Source organism: Bos taurus, chromosome 23, assembly GCF_002263795.3.
Source record: "Bos taurus isolate L1 Dominette 01449 registration number 42190680 breed Hereford chromosome 23, ARS-UCD2.0, whole genome shotgun sequence".
Taxonomy (NCBI): Eukaryota; Metazoa; Chordata; class Mammalia; order Artiodactyla; family Bovidae; genus Bos; species Bos taurus.
In genome coordinates, this window is record NC_037350.1 from 18,379,465 (window position 1) to 18,401,443 (window position 21,979).

At 37.5% G+C, this 21,979-nt stretch overlaps 1 protein-coding gene across 9 annotated transcripts in view; it reads right to left on the reverse strand.

The window, feature by feature from the left end:
- SUPT3H (SPT3 homolog, SAGA and STAGA complex component) overlaps window positions 1-21,979 on the reverse strand; it is a 419,512-nt gene that overhangs the window by 153,887 nt on the left and 243,646 nt on the right. The window contains exon 1 of one of the 9 annotated variants that reach the window (XM_059880445.1): window positions 15,012-15,032. The gene's annotated coding sequence lies outside the window, so the exon portion shown is untranslated. 9 annotated transcript variants of the gene reach the window in all.

Sequence of the window (21,979 nt, forward strand, 5' to 3'; positions counted from 1 at the left end):
CTCCACAAGAAGCCTTGAACCTCATGAAGTGAGTCCTCCAGATGAAAGTTATCACTGTTACTGCAACAAGCCCAGCTGACCCCGACATGTCCCATGCTCCAAAACAACCTCGGCCACAGTCTCACCTCCTTTTCTCTGCCGACTAAGGAGGGCAAGCTTGTTAACTAATGACAGTGTTTGCACTCAAGTGTGTACTGCCCATTGGCTAACTTCAAGAAATTTTACGAGAGAGTAAAGCTCCTCTTCGACAACACAGGCTTAAAAAGCAAGTCAGCAGGAGGCTGGTTCAGTTCCACCGGACACTGAGCTCAGGATCAAGTGCATTCAGTGTGAAAACAATACTAGAAACAGGAAACCAAATCACAAAATATTTCTAATACCTTCAGTGTCAAAAAAAAAAAAAAAAAAAAAAAGCTGATTCTATATGGTAAGAATCCCTTAATTTTTTTCCTTGAAAATAAATGGAAGTTGTACTTCATCATTCACTGTGGCAAGTCAAATATTTCTGGCAGTATTGAAAATGACATGATAGTCCATTTTATGATTTTTCATTACAATGGAAGTAGCATACATTTAATTGCATTATAAAATATATAAGAATTGACAGAACATGGGAATATTTTAAGACCAATAACTAGTTGAATGAGTATACAGAATAAACTTTCTTAACTATACAGATAAAGGGATGGTGACAGGAACCTTACAGAGATTTACTTGTAACTCAGTAAAATATTTTGCTAAAAGATATTATTCTGCAATAGCAACTCATTTAAAGCATTGATTTTTTTCTTGATAAATATTATTTCCATTCTTTCAGTTCAGTTCAGTCACTCAGTTGCGTCCAACTCTTGGCAACCCCATGAATCACACCACGCCAGGCCTCCCTGTCCATCACCAACTCCCGGACTTCACTCAAACTCATGTCCATCAAGTTGGTGATACCATCCAACCATCTCATCCTCTATCGTCCCCTTCTCCTCCTGCCCCCAATCCCTCCCAGCATCAGGGTCTTTTCCAATGAGTCAACTCTTCACATGAGGTGGCCAAAGTACTGGAGTTTCAGCCTCAGCATCAGTCCTAGCAATGAACACCCAGGACTGATCTCCTTTAGGATGGACTGGTTGGATCTCCTTGCAGTCCAAGGGACTCTCAAGAGTCTTCTCCAACACCACAGTTCAAAAGCATCAGTTCTTCAGCGCTCAGCCTTCTTCACAGTCCAACTCTCACATCCATACATGACTACAGGAAAAACCATAGCCTTGACTAGACGGACCTTTGTTGACAAAGTAATATCTCTGCTTTTCAATATGCTATCTAGGTTGGTCATAACTTTCTTTCCAAGGAGTAAGCGTCTTTTAATTTCATGGCTGCAGTCACCATCTGCAGTGATTTTGGAGCCCCAAAAAATAAAGTCTGACACTGTTTCCACTGTTTCCCCATCTATTTCCCATTCTATTTTTTAGTGTAAACTAAAAATACTATATTTAACTGTTTAAAAGAAAAATATTTCCCCTAGCATATTAACACTTATCATGTTTGCATTTTAAATATTTTGCAATAGTTTATTTATAGGCTGAGGATAAAGTTTAAACTTTACATGACATCTTAAATGCCTCATCTTTGATCCCACAAATAAATCTCTCCTCAACTTCTCATTGCCATCAATGATGCTAACATTGGAAGATTCTTTCTCACTCTCTTTTATTTTCACTAACTTCCGTTGATTTTATTGTTTTAATTGGCTCGGGGTCTTGAATTTGCTGTCTGCTTCCACAGTATTCATTTGAACCTAGGCCTCTGGGGTTTTTGCTTTGTTGTTATCAAGTCATGTTCAACTCTTTGCGACCCCACGGAATGTAGCGTTACAGGGTCCTCTGTCCATAGGATTTCCCAAGCAAGAAGACTGGAGTGCATTGCCATTTCCTTCTCCAGGGGATCTTCCTGACCCATGTCTCCTGTGCTGCAGGCAAATTCTTTACCGTGAGCCACCAGGAAAACCCTGGAGTTTTTGCTTATTGCTTTCTAAACTTCAGTGTCTCCAAATGGTGATGTATCTTAGATTAAGTGTTAACATGATCTTCCTCAAATATAATGCCCACAACTTGTATTCCGGGATCTGTGATAATCCACTGTTATCTGACTTCAATGTGGTTTATAAAGATCAACTCACAGATATTCCCTATACTTCATTCTTATTAAATTTGTTTTTCTGTCATATTTTTCTACATTTATTCTCCGGTAAGTTCCGTTCTGTCTTTATGCCTTTGTGCACTTATGACAGTTCATTTTATGTGTCACCCTAACTGGGCTACTGCGTGTCCAGACATTTGGGCAAACATTCTGAGTGTGACTGTGAGGGTATTTCTGGATGAGATTAATATCTGAATTCCTAGGCTAAGGAAAGCAGATTGCCACTCCTCTCCACCAGCCCCTGCTAATGTTAGTGAGCCTCAACCAATCAGCTGAAGAGGGATCTCCTTCTGCTTAACTGCCTTAAATGGGGACTTAGATCTTTTCTAGCCTTTGGACGTGGACTAAAATATCTCCTATTTCTCAGGCTTTTGGACTTGAACTGCAGTCTGCCTCCCCTGGGTCTCTGGCTTGCCAACAATGGAAACTGGGATTCTTAGCCTCCACAGTCATGTGAGCCAATTCCTTATAATAAATCTATGTACACACACATACACACACGTGTACACACGCACATACATGTAACCTATTGGTTCTGTTTTTTTCTGGAGAATCCTAGTATAATACTATACTCAAGTTATAAGAAATTCTTGATTATTTATGGGATACAATTTCATTGTTTTTGTTTTTCCTCAGAGACTCATCAGGAGTCTGCCAGATTCTCTTTAACAGTTACATTCTGGATTTTTGTTCTCTTGATCTCTTTTGTTCTCACTTATTTTCTTTCTTTCGGTAGAGCACATTCCCTGGAAGTTTCTCTCTTTTGTTTTTAAGCATATTCATAATAGCTGCTTTATAAAATCCCTGTCTGCTGTTTCAGCATCTGGGCCATCTTATAGTCAGTCACCCTGTTGTTTTCACTCTTGGCTATGGATCATGTTTCCTTGTTACTTTGTATTTTAAGAATACTCTGATTTTATCTGAGCTATTGTAAATGATACATTGTGAGGACTCTGGGTTCTGTTATATTCCTCTAAAGAATAATGATAACTGTTTTTTTTGTAATGATATATTGTAAGGACTCTGCATTCTGTTGTGTTTCTCTAAACAATACTGATAACTTTCTTAAACAGGCAGCTAACTAAAATGAATTCAATTTGTAGTATTTACAGTCTTCCTCCAGTGGTGGGATACAGCTGAAAAATACCTCTCATACCTTCCTGAGAAAAGATGTGTGGAAAACAAAAGTTTTAAAGATTCTATATGTCCAAAAAATCATTTATGCTACCCCGATATTCAATTTATAGTCTACCTAGGTATAAGATTTGAGATTTAAAATAATTTTTTTTCTCAGAAATTTAAAAACACTGTTCTATCATCTTCAAACTTAAAATGTTACTGCTGAGAAATTCAGTTTGTTTGTTTGATTCTGGAACTTCTGTGATTCCCCCACCAGCCCCCTTCCTAAGAAACTTTTACTATTTTTCTCTTTGTACCAGAATTTATTGCTGGTACCAGAATTTCATGCTGTTATGCCTTGATGAGGCTCTTTCTTCATATATTTTCCTGGACACAGGGATATTTTAACTCATATATTCTTGTCCTCCAAGTCTGGGAAATTTTCTTAGATTACTGTGAAAATTTCCTGTTTTCTGGATTCTTTCCAGAACATCTATTAATTGAATGCTGGTGGTCTTTGTGTGTGGGGTCTCTGAGTTCTTTCTGTTCAGTCTCTCTGGAACCTACACTGTTTTGTCAGAATGGCAAAGGGGCAGCTGGCTGCCTGCGTGGTTGTGGCAGGGCATGGGAATAAAACTGCTCCATGACTTGTTAGTGATGATGCTCTCGTGTTTCCAGAGGTATCCTGAATCCTGATTTGTGCCCCCCTGTTCCAAGCTTTCATCTTCTTCAAATCTGTTAAACTTTTAGCATTTCTATCCACTTTTAAGAGTCCATAATTACTTGACATATCTCATCTGCTATTTAATATCCCATTTTTTTGATCTTGATAGATTTATGCTTTTAAAAATTATTTTGCTGGCATTCAGTGGGTTTCTGAGAAGGTTTGAAGACAAGCAATGTCTTACCCATGTTTAAATGAAAGCTGATGTTCTCTTTACATGCTGACATTTACTAAATGTACTATCCCATGCTTCCTGCCTTCTACATATCATCTCATTTAACCCTCACAACAAACCTAAGAGAGATGTCAAGGTACATAAAACTTGGACTAAATAATAAATGCTCAACATTAAGCCATTCATCTTTCTCTCCAAGATTAGTTTCTTATTCAGAACACAGGAAGGTATGATCACTAAACAGTCTTACATTGCATAGAAAATCTACCCACAAAAACATTAATTTGCCTTTGAAAACATTTTCACTGCTGGCAAATAAATGGTTGCCAAAAAGAGGTTTGGATCAAAACATTCACGTCAGTTGCTTCATGGAGACACAGCTTAAGGACTGAGAACTCAGCAAGTGTTAGAAAGGAAATAGATTTGTAACTAAATGCAGTCAACATTCAGACTATTATAAATGTAAGATATTTGACTTAATCCGTTCCTATCATATGATCTCCTTGTTCTATTTTGGTAACTAGTCTTCCACTGTCTTAGACATTTGAAACATAAATAAGTGCATCAACTGGTTAAAAGATGTGCCAAATTTTTTAGAATTTCATTTTAACTCTTCTTTTTAGAAGACTAAGTCAAACACAGTCAAGTGTTTAAAAAATATGATAAGGCTATAATTACCAGTATCTCATGATTCAAAGAATTCATTTTTATTTATATATGCATTTGAAAGAATGACCAATGACAATCAATATAAGCTTGGAAAGCTTAAAAAAATGTCCAATAAGAACAGCAATCCCGACAAGAAACTAATTCTTTGGTTATTCTTATTTAAATGTGAAAGTGGCAGAACAACAACCATTTGAAAGTTTTCTTTTAAACTATTTTGCATGTAAGTTATTTGTAAGTAAATTTCAAGTTTAAACAAATCAAATTTTGAAGGCAAAAAGATATTTTGAAAAATTTTTAAAGTTGAAATTAAACTAATAAACTAGACTATACTTTAAATATATGATGAAAAATTATACTATACTCACAATTGCACTCATCTCACACGCTAGTAAAGTAATGCTCAAAATTCTCCAAGCCAGGCTTCAGCAATATGTGAACCGTGAACTTCCTGATGTTCAAGCTGGTTTTAGAAAAGGCAGAGGAACCAGAGATCATATTGCCAACATCCGCTGGATCATGGAAAAAGCAAGAGAGTTCCAGAAAAACATCTACTTCTGCTTTATTGACTATGCCAAAGCCTTTGACTGTGTGGATCACAATAAACTGTGGAAAATTCTGAAAGAGATGGGAATACCAGACCACCTGACCTGCCTCTTGAGAAATCTGTATGCATGTCAGGAAGCAACAGTTAGAACTGTACCTGGAACAACAGACTGGTTCCAAATAGGAAAAGGAGTACGTCAAGGCTGTATATTGTTACCCTGCTTATTTAACTTATATGCAGAGTACATCATGAGAAATGCTGGACTGGAAGAAACACAAGCTGGAATCAAGATTGCCGGGAGAAATATCAATAACCTCAGATATGCAGATGACACCACCCTTCTGGCAGAAAGTGAAGAGGAACTAAAAAGCCTCTTGATGAAACTGAAAGTGGAGAGTGAAAAAGTTGGCTTAAAGCTCAACATTCAGAAAACGAAGATCATGGCATCTGGTCCCATCACTTCATGGGAAATAGATGGGGAAACAGTGGAAACAGTGTCAGACTTTATTTTTTTGGGCTCCAAAATCACTGCAGATGGTGACTGCAGCCATGAAATTAAAAGACGCTTACTCCTTGGAAGGAAAGTTATGACCAATCTAGATAGCATATTCAAAAGCAGAGACATTACTTTGCCAACAAAGGTCCGTCTAGTCAAGGCTATGGTTTTTCCTGTGGTCATGGTATGGATGTGAGAGTTGGACTGTGAAGAAGGCTGAGCACCGAAGAATTGATGCTTTTGAACTGTGGTGTTGGAGAAGACTCTTGAGAGTCCCTTGGACTGCAAGGAGATCCAACCAGTCCATTCTGAAGGCGATCAGCCCTGGGATTTCTTTGGAAGGAATGATGCTAAAGCTGAAACTCCAGTACTTTGGCCACCTCATGTGAAAAGTTGACTCATTGGAAAAGACTCTGATGCTGGGAGGGATTGGGGGCAGGAGGAGAAGGGGACGACAGAGGATGAGATGGCTGGATGGCATCACTGACTCGATGGACATGAGTCTCAGCAAACTCTGGGAGTTGGTGTTGGACAGGGAGGCCTGGTGTGCTGCGATTCATGGGGTCACAAAGAGTCGGACACGACTGAGTGACTGATCTGATCTGATCAGATACTTTAAATATGGAACAACAGACTGGTTCCAAATAGGAAAAAGAGTACATCAAGGTTGTATATTGTCACCCTGCTTATTTAACTTATATGCAGAGTACATCATGAGAAAGGCTGGGCTGGAAGAAGCACAAGCTGGAATCAAGATTGCTGGGAGAAATATCAATAACCTCAGATATGCAGATGACACCACCCTTCTCTTGATAAAACTGAAAGAGGAGAGTGAAAAAGTTGGCTTAAAGCTCAACATTCAGAAAACGAAGATCATGGCATCTGGTGCCATCACTTCATGGGAAATAGATGGGGAAACAGTGGCTCCAAAATCACTGCAGATGGTGACTGCAGCCATGAAATTAAAAGATGCTTACTCCTTGGAAGGAAAGTTATGACCAACCTAGATGGCATATTCAAAAGCAGAGACATTACTTTGCCAACAAAGGTCCGTCTAGTCAAGGCCATGGTTTTTCCAGTAGTCATGTATGGATGTGAGAGTTGGACTGTGAAGAAGGCTGAGCGCCAAAGAATTGATGCTTCTGAACTGTTGTGTTGGATAAGACTCTTGAAAGTCCCCTGGATTGCAAGGAGATCCAACCAGTCCATTCTGAAAGAAATCACTCTTGGGTGTTCTTTGGAAGGAATGATGCTGAAGCTGAAATTGCAGTACTTTGGCCACCTCATGCAAAGAGTTGACTCATTGGAAAAGACTCTGAAGCTGGGAGGGATTGGGGGCAGGAGGAGAAGGGGACGACAGAGGATGAGATGGCTGGATGGCGTCACTGACTCGACGGACGTGAGTCTGAGTCAACTCCGGGAGTTGGTGATGGACAGGGAGGCCTGGCGTGTTGTGATTCATGGGGTTGCAAAGAGTCGAACACAACTGAGCGACTGAACTGAACTGATACTTTAAATACTATAGTATGCTAGATTATAGTTAAATACTATACTATTAACTAACTACAATTAATGTTATTTAAAATTTAACTATTTACTATTTAACTATTAAAACTAAAATACTCTCTACTTAAACTAAAATATGATTAAAATTGTACAAATGTGGCAGCAGATCTTGAAGCTGTTCAGTATTACATACAGCTATCTTTCCGTTAGTTGATAACTGAAAAACGGTACTGGTACAAATATGTATGTTTCATTTGCATTTCTTAAAATTATAGATGCATAAAGCTTTTTGGCAGCCTATAAAATGTATACCTTCCTGGTCTACATTTCATGTTTTGTTTTTTCCCTCTGCTTATTTCCTGCCATCTTAGTGCCTCCTTCTGTTCACACTTCTGAAAAAGGCATCTACTGAAAGAACTATAGTCATTACTTATTTCTCCAAAGGACAAAATAATAACAGATATAAGACTCAGTTAATTACTTTTCTGCAGAACACTACCTAATTTTTCCACATGATAACTTGGTTTCATTTCACCCTAGAATGTTTAGGAATAAACATAGGTCTTGTCCTAAATCTTCATGTTTAGGTCAGGGTATTAAACGCACTGAATTACACCAGACCACACACAGACCAATGTAATGACTGGAAAAACTACCAAATGGAAAGAATAATGCTAAAGAATAATCATGAGGAAATGAGAAAAACTATTTTCTAATTTTATCTCTATTGCTATCACCATTGTTTTTACAAAAGCAATTTTATCATTTTGTCTTTTTGTTGAGAAAATATAGGGACAAAGTGCCAACTTTACAATTTCAGAACTGCAGCTTTTCACACTGGGTCTCAGAACTCGAGCAATGAACAAGGAGGGCAAGGGTCTGCTATGAAATTCAGTTAAAGTTTGGTTTTCTCTGTCAGTACGGTGTATCTTGAAGAGAGTTCCAGAGAATTCCGATTACTCCCTCCATTTTAAAGTCTCACTCAGTCAGCAGATTGTCTCCACGCAAGGCACTACACCACTGACTCCACAAGCAGTTCAATGAAGAAGCTGTAGAAAATCATTACTTTAAAGAAGTTTCCAAAGCCACCTTCAGTTCTTTCCTCTCATTGATGTTTAAGGGAGGTAATAACGTGCAGTATACAGTAATCCCGTAGTCACGGCTATCTCCACTTATTTAGAAAGGAGAAATTACATTTTGGTGTCAGCATAAGAAAATTTGTAACTTTCAGGCTACCACTGGACTATAACTTAGCACTTATGACTTATTTTACTGTAAACAAATTTAGGATGTAAATATTTATGTGGATAAATTACATGTATATTACTTATATACATGTAATTTATATATACACATGCATATACACATAGATTTATATTTGTATGTATTTACACTCTCATATATATGTGTGTATATATCATTAGAACCACTTCGTTACAAGTTTTAAGAAAATAATTTTACCTAGAGTTCAAGTGGAAAACTAGATGGACTTCTTTTGATAGAGAACTAATACTTTCTCAAATAAATTCTCTTGAATCAACTCGCCATGAAACACACTGCACGTGTCAGTGTGCATACATTCTGAAGCTACAGTTTTGAACGGAATAGCTGATCATTCTAATCCTCAAGTTCTTCAAGTGGGAACTGAACAGATGTGAACAACAAACGAGCTCCAAAGAGCCTCTGGCCTTTCCTTTCTCGTTTTAGTATTTAACACTAGGTATACTGTACTTCTGGCTGCATAATTAGCACTTGCATCAATGAGAGAAGAAATAAAAAAGAAGAATCACAAGGAGAAATAGTACAACTTAGTGAGAGGCACATGGGAGTCGGTTTTCAAAGCAAAGTCCTCTTAGTTATACCAGTGGAAAGGACAACCCATCCAATTAACTGAGTGTGGCAGGAAGCAGGAGGTTGGACTATTATTTAGCATTAATGACTTATTTTACCATAATGTTTGCCATGGTACACAAATAAGCAGGTGATATAATTATTCCAGCATCCTACTCAATAGTTCCAGATACATTTGAAAGCCAAAGCCAGTTGCAAAATGGGATTAAAGCAATGCAATTACTAATGTGTAGAAGAGACTCCTCTCTATCCATTTCCAGTGTGCGCTATGCTTTTATCATGTGATGAGCAGAGGTAATTTGTATATGCTTCCCCCTTGGTCTGTCAGAGAAAGTAGCTCTTATTCAAATTTTGTATCCGTACACTGCTTGCATAGGAAAACCAATCAAGGTTGTATATAGTATTTATCAAATTAGCTGTAGGACATGCAAACTAAATGAAAAGTCAAGTTTCCTAGGCTCAGATATCAGTCCTGTGTTCCACTCAAGAATTTTAGGAGTTACTAAAAAGGGCTTGAGAAGGTGATACACTATAGATCTTGTTACACTCCCAGACCACTGTGAAGGTTAGATGAAAAGATGTGGAGCACATGCTTAGAGAGGGCTTCCCAGGTGGTGACTTGGGAAGATCCCCTGGAGGAGGGCACGGCAGCCCACTCCAGTATTCTGCAATGGAGAACCCCATGGACAGAGAAGCCTGGTGGACTATGGTCAGTCCACAGGGTCACAAAGAGTCGGACACAACTGAAGCAACTTAGCACACATGCGCATTCTTAGAGACCAATTAAGCACTCTACCACCACAAGATACGGTGTGGGGATGGATAATGTGGAATAGCAGCCTACACAAGAAAAGAAAAAATTTCACTGTTAATTCAGCAGGCAGAGAAAATGTTTCAGATTTGCGGCAAAAAACCAAACCAAGATATTCTCAAAGGAGTCATTCATATCAGACATAAAATGGTACAAACTTCAACAATACTCACACCATCACATCCTGAGAAAGCAGATAGCATAGAGAAGACAGAACCCTCGTCCTTCAAAAACGCAACCCACCCTGGAGCAAAGACCTAACCACTCCCTTCCCACTGTGCTTCCTGGGGTCCTTGTAGGACTTCGGCTTACTCCTTATCATCCTACTTTGTAAAGATCTCTTCACAAGAAAAAGGCTTTCCTTCCAGAAATGGAAGGAAACGTTCCATTAAAAGGTAAACTCTCCATTAAGACGTATTAGAAACAAGTGAAAGAGCAGTGAAGCAATTTGGCAAAAGTCATGTGAAAGAAAGGTGCGTGACTGGTGCATGGAAACTGGCACAGGGACTAGAAGGCTGAAGACCGCTGATCCTAAGGTGAGCTCTAAGTGAACGTGGCCGATAACCAAACACCACGGAGACCGCGCTAACCAAAACAAACACACCCAGGAATAATACCTGTTCTCTTGCAGGGATGTTAAAAGGAACGAGTGAGGAAGACAAAGTAAATGTAGAAAAGATAATGCCTAAAACAATTATCAGGCCCCCAAATACTAGTCTTTTATTTCCTTCTGTGGACTCACAGGGCAGTGATTTTACTAAAAGAGAAGTCATGGAAGGGTAACTCTTCAAACTGCAGTCACACAGAATGAGGTTAAAATGAAGTAAGCATGGTTAAAAACCTATGAGTTAATTGAATACTAGGCCCTGGTTTGTTCAAGATGTATTTATTGAGCACCTGAAAGTGAAAGTCATTCAGTCGTGTCTGACTCTTTGCGATCCCATGGACTATCAGTCCATGGAATTCTCCAGGCCAGAATACTGGAGTGGGTAGCCCAGCCCTTTCTCCAGTGTACTTCTTGACCAGGCATTGAATTCAGGTCTTCTGCATTGCGGGGGGATTCTTTACCAACTGAGCTATCAGAGAAGCCATTAAGCACCTAGTGTATGCCAACCACTGGGCTTGGAAGTGGATATTATGCTAATTAGAAGTAAAGCAAGCAAGCAAACAAGAAAAAAAATCAAAACATGGTTCCTAAACTCATGGATTTACAGATCATGCTTATTTTTTTAGTAAAGATGCATAATAAATAAGAGCAGATGTTACACAATTTTGATTTAAACGAAGTTAAACAAGTTAATGCTGAAAATCAGAGCTGAGTGGTAAGTGCCATAACTCGTACCCTGTGTTGAAAAGCACAGGGTCCAGCTAACACCTTGGCGAATGCTGCACAAGGAAGCCACACACTACACTGAGGTTACTCATCTGGAAGGAGTCCCAGGACAGTGCTACGGATTATGGAAAATATAAGGAAGAAACCTAAAGAAAATATCCCGAATAGTTCTGTCAGATATTAGCCATGATTAGTTTCCAGCCTAAAGGCAAATCAAATTGCCTCCCAGTCTCTAAATCAGGACTTGGAGAAAAGCTCATATTTCAGAACTTACCTGGCGGAGTCTCAGCTAACATATGCGTGCCTGCAGCATCTCTGGGGATGACCCATATGGGATCATTGATATTTACTTGAATACGCGTTTGTCAGTCAGGGGGTTGGAATGAAAAGATTAGCAAGTTAAACTGGGTAACTAGAGAAGAGAGGAACTGCTATGAAGTAATTTTTAGCAAGAGAAACAAGATGGAGCAATGTATAATATAGACCAATTTTTTATTTTAAAAAAAGCAACAATAGGGACAAGCCTTGTATGTGTTAAAGTTTCTATATATTTATACATACGTAACTTAAGTATACATAAGTATATGCTATAATATACATGTATAACTTAAATAAGTGAAAGTAGCATCTAAGATAAAAATATAATTTGAAGAGGAGGTATGATTTTTAAAAGTTTTAAGAATCTGTTTCTCTTGTTATAAAAGCTGAAACTTACTTGATAAGGATTAAGTTGGCAACTAAATTACACCTCACTGTAATTTTTTCAATGTTATTTTTAACATTTTTAAATGTTATTAAAAATCTTAGCATTATTTTCAGTGTAGCTTTTAACTTAGATTTAACCACTAGGTATTTCCAGAAAAAATTATGTTTCTGTTCTTTAAAGTGCATTTTAATTAACATTCATTTTCCAAGAACACTGATTTGAAAAGGCTATTTCACTTCCCTCTAGTGCAGAGAAAGGATCCCATTTAAACTTTTGAAGGGCACAGAAAAAAATAAACAAGTCTGCTGAACATAATTTCCCTTTTATTCCTTCTGAAAAGTTATGAAATAAAATCTATTATTTAATTACACTGGATCAAGAAACAGGAAGAAAAGGATGCATTTAAGTCACAACACTCCTAAAAGAATAAATTACTATACTTCCTCTGGGAAGAAAAGTGTTTTAATATATGGATAGGCATTGCCTAAATATTTCAAATCTACTTTCCTAAGGTGTGAAAGGCTTTCAACAAAAATCAACAATAAAACAGCCATGTAAAAATTGAACAAAGAAATAAAAAAAAAAAAAACTGCTTGCTAGGATTGATTTATAAGTGTCCTGTAGTATTAAAGAATTTAGGTTTTGCTCTGAAATGTTTCTATCAGTTTACTTTAAAATAAAAAAACCCCTCTGATATGCACAGCTAGGAAAATTTTATTAGACAAGTAGGGTTTATCTTTGCTGTGCTTAAGTAAAATTTACAAGAGGTACCAAATTTACTACAATGGCTATGGAAATAAGAATAAAGGCGTTCAGTTTTTTTTTTTAACATGCAGTAGGATTCTGGAGTTGATCAGACTCCAGCAGGGCACCAGGCATAATGAGCAGATCAGACAGGATCACTGCCTTCATATGATCTGCAGCAGAGGTCAACAAGCTCTTTGTGTAAAGTGTCAAACAGTAAATATTTTCAGCTTTGAAGGCCACTCTGTTGCATCTACCCAACTTTACCCAACTTAGCACACATCTAGCTACATGTTCTATGAATGAGCATGGCTGTGTTCCATGGAAATACCATTTATAAAAACAGGCAAAGGGCCAATTTCATCCATGTATCTTGGTTTGCTGGCTCCTGGTCTAAATTATTATGGAGAAAATATAAAAATGATACTGTGTTACAAAAACAACGCTATTCTATAAAGTAAAACAAAATAAAAGTAGCACTCAAAACCCAACAAAAACTTAAAAGAGTTTAAATACGTGCTTCATATATGGAAATGCAGATACAGAATAGTTGGAAAAACACATGATTAGTTATATTAGCTATTCACAAGTTTCGATGTGATCTTATAAACTATTTTATTAAAATAGCATTTGGAGCTTTTTTTTTTTTTTTCCTTTTTTTAATTTATTTTATTTTTAAACTTTACATAATTGTATTAGTTTTGCCAAATATCAAAATGAATCCGCCACAGGTATACATGTGTTCCCCATCCTGAACCCTCCTCCTTCCTCCCTCCCCATACCATCCCTCTGGGTCGTCCCAGTGCACTAGCCCCAAGCATCCAGTATCGTGCATCGAACCTGGACTGGCAACTCGTTTCTTACATGATATACATGTTTCAATGCCATTCTCCCAAATCTTCCCACCCTCTCCCTCTCCCACAGAGTCCATAAGACTGTTCTATACATCAGTGTCTCTCTTGCTGTCTCATACACTGGGTTATTGTCACCATCTTTCTAAATTCCATATATATGCGTTAGTATACTGTATTTATGTTTTTCCTTCTGGCTTACTTCACTCTGTATAATAGGCTCCAGTTTCATCCACCTCATTAGAACTGATTCAAATGTATTCTTTTTAATGGCTGAGTAATACTCCATTGTGTATATGTACCACAGCTTTCTTATCCATTCATCTGCTGATGGGCATCTAGGTTGCTTCCATGTCCTGGCTATTATAAACAGTGCTGCGATGAACATTGGGGTACACGTGTCTCTTTCCCTTCTGGTTTCCTCAGTGTGTATGCCCAGCAGTGGGATTGCTTTTGATCTTTACTTGCAAAGTGTATACCTGTAAAATCCTATCTTCTAACACTTTTACACAGGCTATAAGCACCTAAAACAAAAACCTTTTTCAAATAGATATTTGTACTCTTGAGCAACACACTAAATGTTGTATTTCTACTATATTCTCCTGATATGATCAATAATTCTGCTGAATTATGGAGAATCACAACTTTAAGATGCATAATTAATTAAATATATTGACAGTGAGAAGGAATCCAGAACACAAACCCATAAAGAGCCAACAGCTTTGGATTTGTTACAATGAAATTAATTAGCCCTCCTCCCTTGAGAGATTTTCCCTTCCTTTGTATGTGTGGTCAAAAAGTTGGATGTCAGTCTCTTGATGTGTAATTTATTTCTTCCATTTCAAAAGTGAGTTAATTTTAGCCAAGTCAATTTTAGCCAAGAAATCTCAACAGAGAACAGGTAGCTATTTCGTGCCATGTCTTACAGAAGCAAGACTAAAGCAAGCTCTGGCCTTCAATTTGTCTTCAATTTGTCATTCATTCTCTCAACAAATATTTATTGAGCGCCTCCTGTACACTGTACTCTGTGCTAGGAACTAGGTGGCCATATTGAAAAAAATAGCCATGGTCTGTCTTCAAGGAACTTCCATTATGACCAGGAATGAATAAATCTATATGTTAAAGATTTATAAGTCATAATGAATGATATAAGGAAAAACTGGATTGTTGACACAGGAGACACCTATGTTACACAGGGGTGTCAAGGAATGCCTCTCAAACATTTTAGACGTTCAAGCTGCGAACTGAGACCTCAAGGATGATAGGAATCTAGTCATTCACAGAGCACTCACTGGTGAGAGTGGTGAAGAGCAGCATACAGGCAGGGAAAAACATGTTGAAAGACCCTTCGACAGCAAAGAACTTGGCTTGAATGAGACGCTGAGACATGACGACAGTGAGCTAAAGAAGAATAAAAATGAACAAATGAGGACATGAAAGGGCAGTAGTCAACTCATGCGGGCCATTAGAAGATGTGTGAATTTATTCTAAGTATAATGGACGCCACTCAAGAACTTTATGCTGGTTGACCACATTGATTTATCCAAATTGGGACCTTTTGTTACCATGAGGGTGTTATGAATAATTGCACCTGGATAACTGACTCAAATGAGATTGTCCTAAACAGAACAGCTACCAGGTCTGCCTGCATCTGAAGAACTCTTGCTGCTGTGAGGAGAAGGGATGGCGGGGGGCAGAGGTGAAGCCGGGAGGCCCTGGCTCCGGGCAGTCAGGAGAAGGGATGGCGGGGGGCAGAGGTGAAGCTGGGAGGCCCAGGCTCCACACAGTCCTCTAAGGGAGGGTGGGGAGTGACTGACGGCACTGGGAATGGAAGCAGCAGATGGGTATTTTGGAGGAAGACTCAACAGAACTTCTTGATGTTTCATCAATAAGTTTATTCAAGGATAAAACTGTAAAGTGTGAAGTACTACTGATAGGGATGAAGGAATATGTGGGGTATACCAATGACTAGACAATACTTTAGAACTTTTAAAGATACAATGATTCTACCACATAATATAAAACATTATAAAACTATAAACCAATATGTGCATACCATCTTCAGTAATTTTCCTTTTAACTAACCCCTTGTATACCCAAAGTAAACATTTATGCCAAGTACTAGCAAATGTTGATATTAAAAACAATTTTAAGGAAAAGTGATATCCTTATGTAAAGCTAAACTCAGGTTTCCGGATATCTATTTCCTTAATCTACAAAGATAAATGTCCTCAAAAACAGATAAGGTTTTCTTAGATTTGCAATACTTCATTAATTTACAAGTCTGTAAGTTCAAAGTTTAACTCAGACGCATTTCTTTATAAAACTTAAAAGTTAATAAATTAAAAATGGCAAAATTTAAATCAGAAAGATGCTTATGAAATGGAAATTTCAGAGAACACAAAATGCAAAGAGAAAACATTGTCCTTTCACTATTAAAAGACTTTTAAAAAGTCAAACTTACTTAAAAATTCATTTAGTCTAAGTCACCCTTATGGTGGTAAACACAAGTAGAACGCCTAGGACATGGTTTAAGACTGCTTACTATCTGCCTAGAATAGGGAGGGCACTCTATGTAAGGTATTATTAGGGAAAACTAGCCTTTAGTGCTTAAGAAACTACTAGTACTAAGTTATATACATGTAACTATTTTTATTAAAGAATTATCCCATATTCAACATTTTGTGCTAAAAAGGACTTTACGAAATGGCATTATCCACCTTATCCTCTTATGTATCTCTACCATCTAATATTAGAATATACCTTCAAAATATTTTTGCTGAATGAATGAATGAATGTATACAGCATTATTCTAGAATTATTTCAACATGGTATATTAATGCTTCAACATTTTACAAGTAATTTCAAAGTTGGAAAATAACTTGATTAAAGTCTCACAGTTACTAGGTGATGGCATCAGTAATAAATCCAGGCCTGCTGCTGGGTTGTAGGCCAGATTATCCTACACTGTCAACTGAAAGTATTAGCTTAGGTTCTCAGATGTGATTTTTCCAGTATGAAAACAGAGGCACCACCCTCTAGCCAGATGAAGAATTCTTTTTTTTTTTTTTTGAAGAATTCTTATAAAGCATGCAAATCAGCATTTCACTTAAAAAAATTATTTTAGTGTTTCAAATGGCTAGTGAAGGCTTTCTCAAAGCTTTAGTAATCACACAGCTTGCTATCTCTAAGGCAGCCATGCTCAGTTTCACTCTGGATTATTTCATGAGAGGAAAAAAGAATGCATGGACCACCAACCCTACCTATACTCACTTGCCACTGAAAAAAACCTCATCATTACTCATGGGAAGAATGGTATCTGAGAAAATACTTTAGAAATATCATTAAGCAAATTATTAATCCAGGCCATAAAACAGACTAGAGACACTGTCATATTACAAGCCTTAGAAGAAACCAGCTGGCAGACCACCCAGAGACTCCGAGGAGCCCATCAGCGGTCTGTGGGGACCACACTTTGAGGACCAGTGTTACAAGAAATGAAACTGCTTCCTCTTCAGTAATTCAGGAACTCAATTTTTCCCCCCTTAGGGGAACACACTGTCCTTGTACGCCAAAAACATCAAAGTATTAAAGACCTCTAAATTCTTCTAAAATACTGTCATAACCCCAAACTACCTTGTTTATGGGATGTAGTTTTACAGTTGTAATTAATAAGGCAGTGAACTTCTAATACATGTGAACATGTATATCTGTATAGAACACAGACACATAAATGCAGTTCTTACTTAGCTTTTTAAATTTCTGCTTTAACAGTGCAACCATCATTATTCTGGAAAAACAGAACTTACTATATAATAAATGAATTTTATTAGATATACCTAACAGAGTCATTGGCAGGATATACTGCTAAATACTAAAAAACAACAACAAAAAGGGGCCAAAAGTATGTAAGAATACTATCTTTGTGAAGATATCTGTATTATTTATATAATATACATACATATATGTGTGTGTATATATACACACATATATATATCCGTCTATGAATATGTGCATATGCATGCGTTATACAGGCTTCTCAGGTGGCTCAGTGGTAAAGAATCTGCCTGCCAATGCAGGAGACACAGGTTCCATCCCTGGGTTGGAAAGATCCCCTGGAGGACAAAACAGCAACCCACTTCAGTATTCTTGCCTGGAGAATCCCATGGACAGAGGCGCCTGGCAGGCTACAGTCCAGGGGGTCACAAAGAGTTACAACTGAGCGACTGACGACACGCATACAATAGAGATATATCAGCATCGCATTATATTTGTAATTTGCATTTCCCTAATGACTAATGATGTTGAGTATCTTTGCGTGCACAAACACAAGTGCTCTTTCATGAAGTGTCTTCATGAGTTTTCTGGCCCATTTTTCATTGGATTGTCTGAATTTGTTTGAAGAAAAGGAAAATGTCTTAGGTAGAACACAAAGGGGAATTAACAGACATGCAAGGAAATGATTACCATGAAATCTAAAAACAGTCAGGGATAAAGGCAGGTGTTGACTGGAGAGCAGAAGAGTTTAAAGTGAAATCGTAGAGGGGGTTCAGTCATTGTTGTCAAGGTCCCAGGTATGACCATGGGGATTCTGGCTGAAGCAGGCTGGAGGACAGTATCATCAGAGGAGAGGAAATCAAAGTGAAGGACAGGGTATTGGAAGGATCGTGTATATAACTACTAAAAAGACCAAGAACTGTCAAAGGAGTATGGTGGACAGAAGGAAAATGAACCAGATCTTTTAATATATCAGAGGGAAGAACCTAGGTACTTTTTATGGAATAATATTTTAGTCATAATAAGGAGGTGAAAAAAAAAAAGGTTTTTTGAGGTGAGTCAGTGAGAGAAGATTTAAAACACATTTTCTGAAATGGGATAATTAATAGGGTGGGAGAATTATGTCATTGTGGAATTCTGAGTTTAAAAAAGTGTACTTAAAATAAGGTTGTTATGTTTGCTTTGTCATATTTGATTCATTCAGAAATTTAAATTAATATTTTAAAAGATTTTATTTCTCAGAGGTGTTAAGAGCTAAGAAAGATTGTTAAACAGATAGATGTTCATACCAAGTTTCCCTGAAAGGTTGTTTAGAAACATGCTGAATATAATTCCCAAATTATGGCATGAATATCGTTCAGTGGCTCTGCAAAAATTCAGTCATCCAAATGGCAGAATTCTGTACAGACTGCATTTCTCAGGAGATGATGACCGTCAATATAATTAAACACCGTTGACGCAGACACTCTTATTTAACCAAGTTTAAAGCAATAGCAAAACAAAAACCTCTACATAAATACAGCTCTTAGAAAATGCCCCATTATTACTAACAGACATTACCTTAGTCCTACTGTCAGGAGAAACAGACCCATAGACGACTGTACTTACCTCATGCTCCTGAGAAGGTCTCCAGGGTACTGGACACTACACCAGAGGCTGGGAATGCAAAGGCGATTAAAATGTGGTCCTCATCCTTAGGGAGGTCATGTTTTGATGTGCAAGACAGACCAGAAAAAGAGGGGTGGGAGAAGAGTATGAAGAAGGAGAAGAGCGCTCTAGGCAGAAGAAAGTATAAGTAAGGCACAAGACCTAAGTGTGTGTGTGTGAGTGAGTGAGTGAGTGAGGTGCAGGCAGAGAAAGTTGGGAGTAGGAGGGAGGGGAATGGGGAGAGAGAAGCAGAGAAAATAAGAAGTCGAGGATGACTTTATGGTTTGCAGTTTTATTGACGTGGTAAGAGGCAGTATCCTCACATGAGAAATTAAACATCTATAGGCAAAGAGGAATTTGAAGGATAAGCTAAGGAATTTGGTTTCAGATGCATATGTGAAGTGCTCACAAGCGTCTAAGAGTAGAGAGCGGACTCAGACACATCATAACATAGATGGTAGTAAGAGCAGTGCCTGACATCAAGCATTTAGAGCCTATACAGTGTTTGACCTCAGGGAGCAAATATATCTGAAAGGCCATGTTAGAAGCACCTGCGGAGATCTTTGAAACCTCACACATACATATACATTTCTTTTATTTAACCCTAAGGTCCAACCCCTTCGGACTAAAAGAAGGGCATAACTGTCATTGAGAAACATGGAGAAGCGTAGAGCATGACTCCAGCTGCTCTCCAGTGTCTTTACCCTTTCCCCCCTCATTGTTCTTAGCTCCAGCCAAACTCATTATTCACTGCTTACTAATTTGTAAAGTTGTTCAAATGCACATATTCACACCTATCTATTTCTCTTGGCCTTGAATGTCTGCCCTCTTCACTTATCCATCTTTTCACTCGAAATCTTATTTAAAACTCACCTCCGATTTCTTACACATTGTAAAGATGTTTTTGATCTTTTAAGAACATCTGATCTCTCCCTTTGCTGAGTATCTAGGTACCTTGAATTCTTCTATTCTACTTATATTTATTGCTATAGTGTTTCATAGAAATGAGACAAGAACCATCGGGAAGGTAGGATCTGTGTGTGCTCATCTGTGCTTTGTTTTCCTTCAACATTTAGCACAAGTTATAGGAGATTGAACTGGAACACATTCTATTCAGAAATCAGAAATTAGTGATACTTTTAAAACTAGAATTTATTACAATGTAGATCCATAATTTTTATTATTTTAAGTTTCTGCAATGTCGTATGTGCAGAGCACTTTAAAAATCCAATATATATGAGTATACAAATCAATATTAGAGAAATATTTTAAATAATATTCACATTTAAAAGAATTCTAGCCACGCTATTATTCACTATTCTGAGTTGTTAAATTCTGAGTTACATTTCAAAATCAATTGTGGTACAGTAAGCTTTTTATCCTGGAGGTGCTTTTTTGGCAAGGATTCAAATTCTAACTGAAGGGGATTCAACTGGGTGATATTATGTTGTATGAACATCTATACACTGTTAAAATGAAAGTGCTACTGCATATCTAAATTTTCTTAAAACAATTTAAACCCACAATTTAAACCCAATTTAAACAGTACTCAGAATCAATCTTCTTCCAAATACAAAGCATGCAAATTTTCATGTGAATATACACTATACCCTGTGTTTGCCCTGAAGTCTGACAGGGCAAAGGACACGGATGGATCGTTTAACCTAATCATTCAATCCAGCCCATGACAAACTCAAGGTCACTGCAGCACTTTTTTAAAAAGTTGAAACATGTATCTTACAAAGTAATTTATAAAGTACGTACAATATAAAGTAACACACACCATACTGCAAAAATTAAAATGATACAATGAGTACACTGTAATAAGTGCAACTTAAAAAAAAATAAACTAGAGCATGATGTAAATATTATAAAATAATCATTCTTAGATAAATATCTCAGTGTTATGAGATAGTAACCAACATTACAGCCAACAAACTTTAAAAGGGAGAACTGAAATAGTGCAGGCTTCTTAGGAGCGGACTTTACTGCTTTTGCTGTGATTCCTCTATGTAATTCCCAGTGCCCGGAGCAAAGCAGAGGGTCAATAAATACAGAATATATGAATATAAAACACTGAATGAGAAACTGTGGAGATAAAGACAATTACGGATCCTGTCACCAAAAACATTACAGAGACAGTAAAACAAGGCAGCAAATTGTGAATATCCACAATAGCAGCACAAACAAAGGTGTTACACATAGTAAAGCAGAAAGTGTTAAACAACAGTATTACATTCTGAGCAGGGGGAGAGGGTGGATGGGGTGACATGTTAAAGGCTGTGTTTATATATTAACAGCATGCGTTAGAAGGGGAGCTAGAATTGAAATCCAGGTATCATCACCACATGGACTAATTTTAAAACAGTTGTAGGAAGGGAGTGAGAAAGAAGGATGGATCTGTGGTCATAATACTACTTAGATTTATAGACCTTGTAAATTGGCACAGCATATTTGGCTTGGTTTAGGAAGCTTGGGAGGCAGAAAATGTAAGTATGATTCATATAAGTATATGTAAACTATTGGAAGGAAACAGTATACTTGAAGCTGCCTCTGTATTTCCTAGAAAGTTCCTGTTAATTTTTTTTAAGAGTAACTGCTTCAGCATTATACCAAAAGAATCTGAGATATATGAGTAGAGTGGGAGGAAACCACAATAAAATCCACAGTTTAACAAAATTATATTTTGTAGAGAACCCTGGAAAAAAGTCACCGAATTGGTTTTATTTTTTGAACAATATCTGAACAGTAATATTGAGCTACCTTCTCCTCTGAAGGTTTTAGGTAACTTTGTTTTCGTTGTTTAGTCGCTAAGTCCTGTCCAACACTTCGTGAC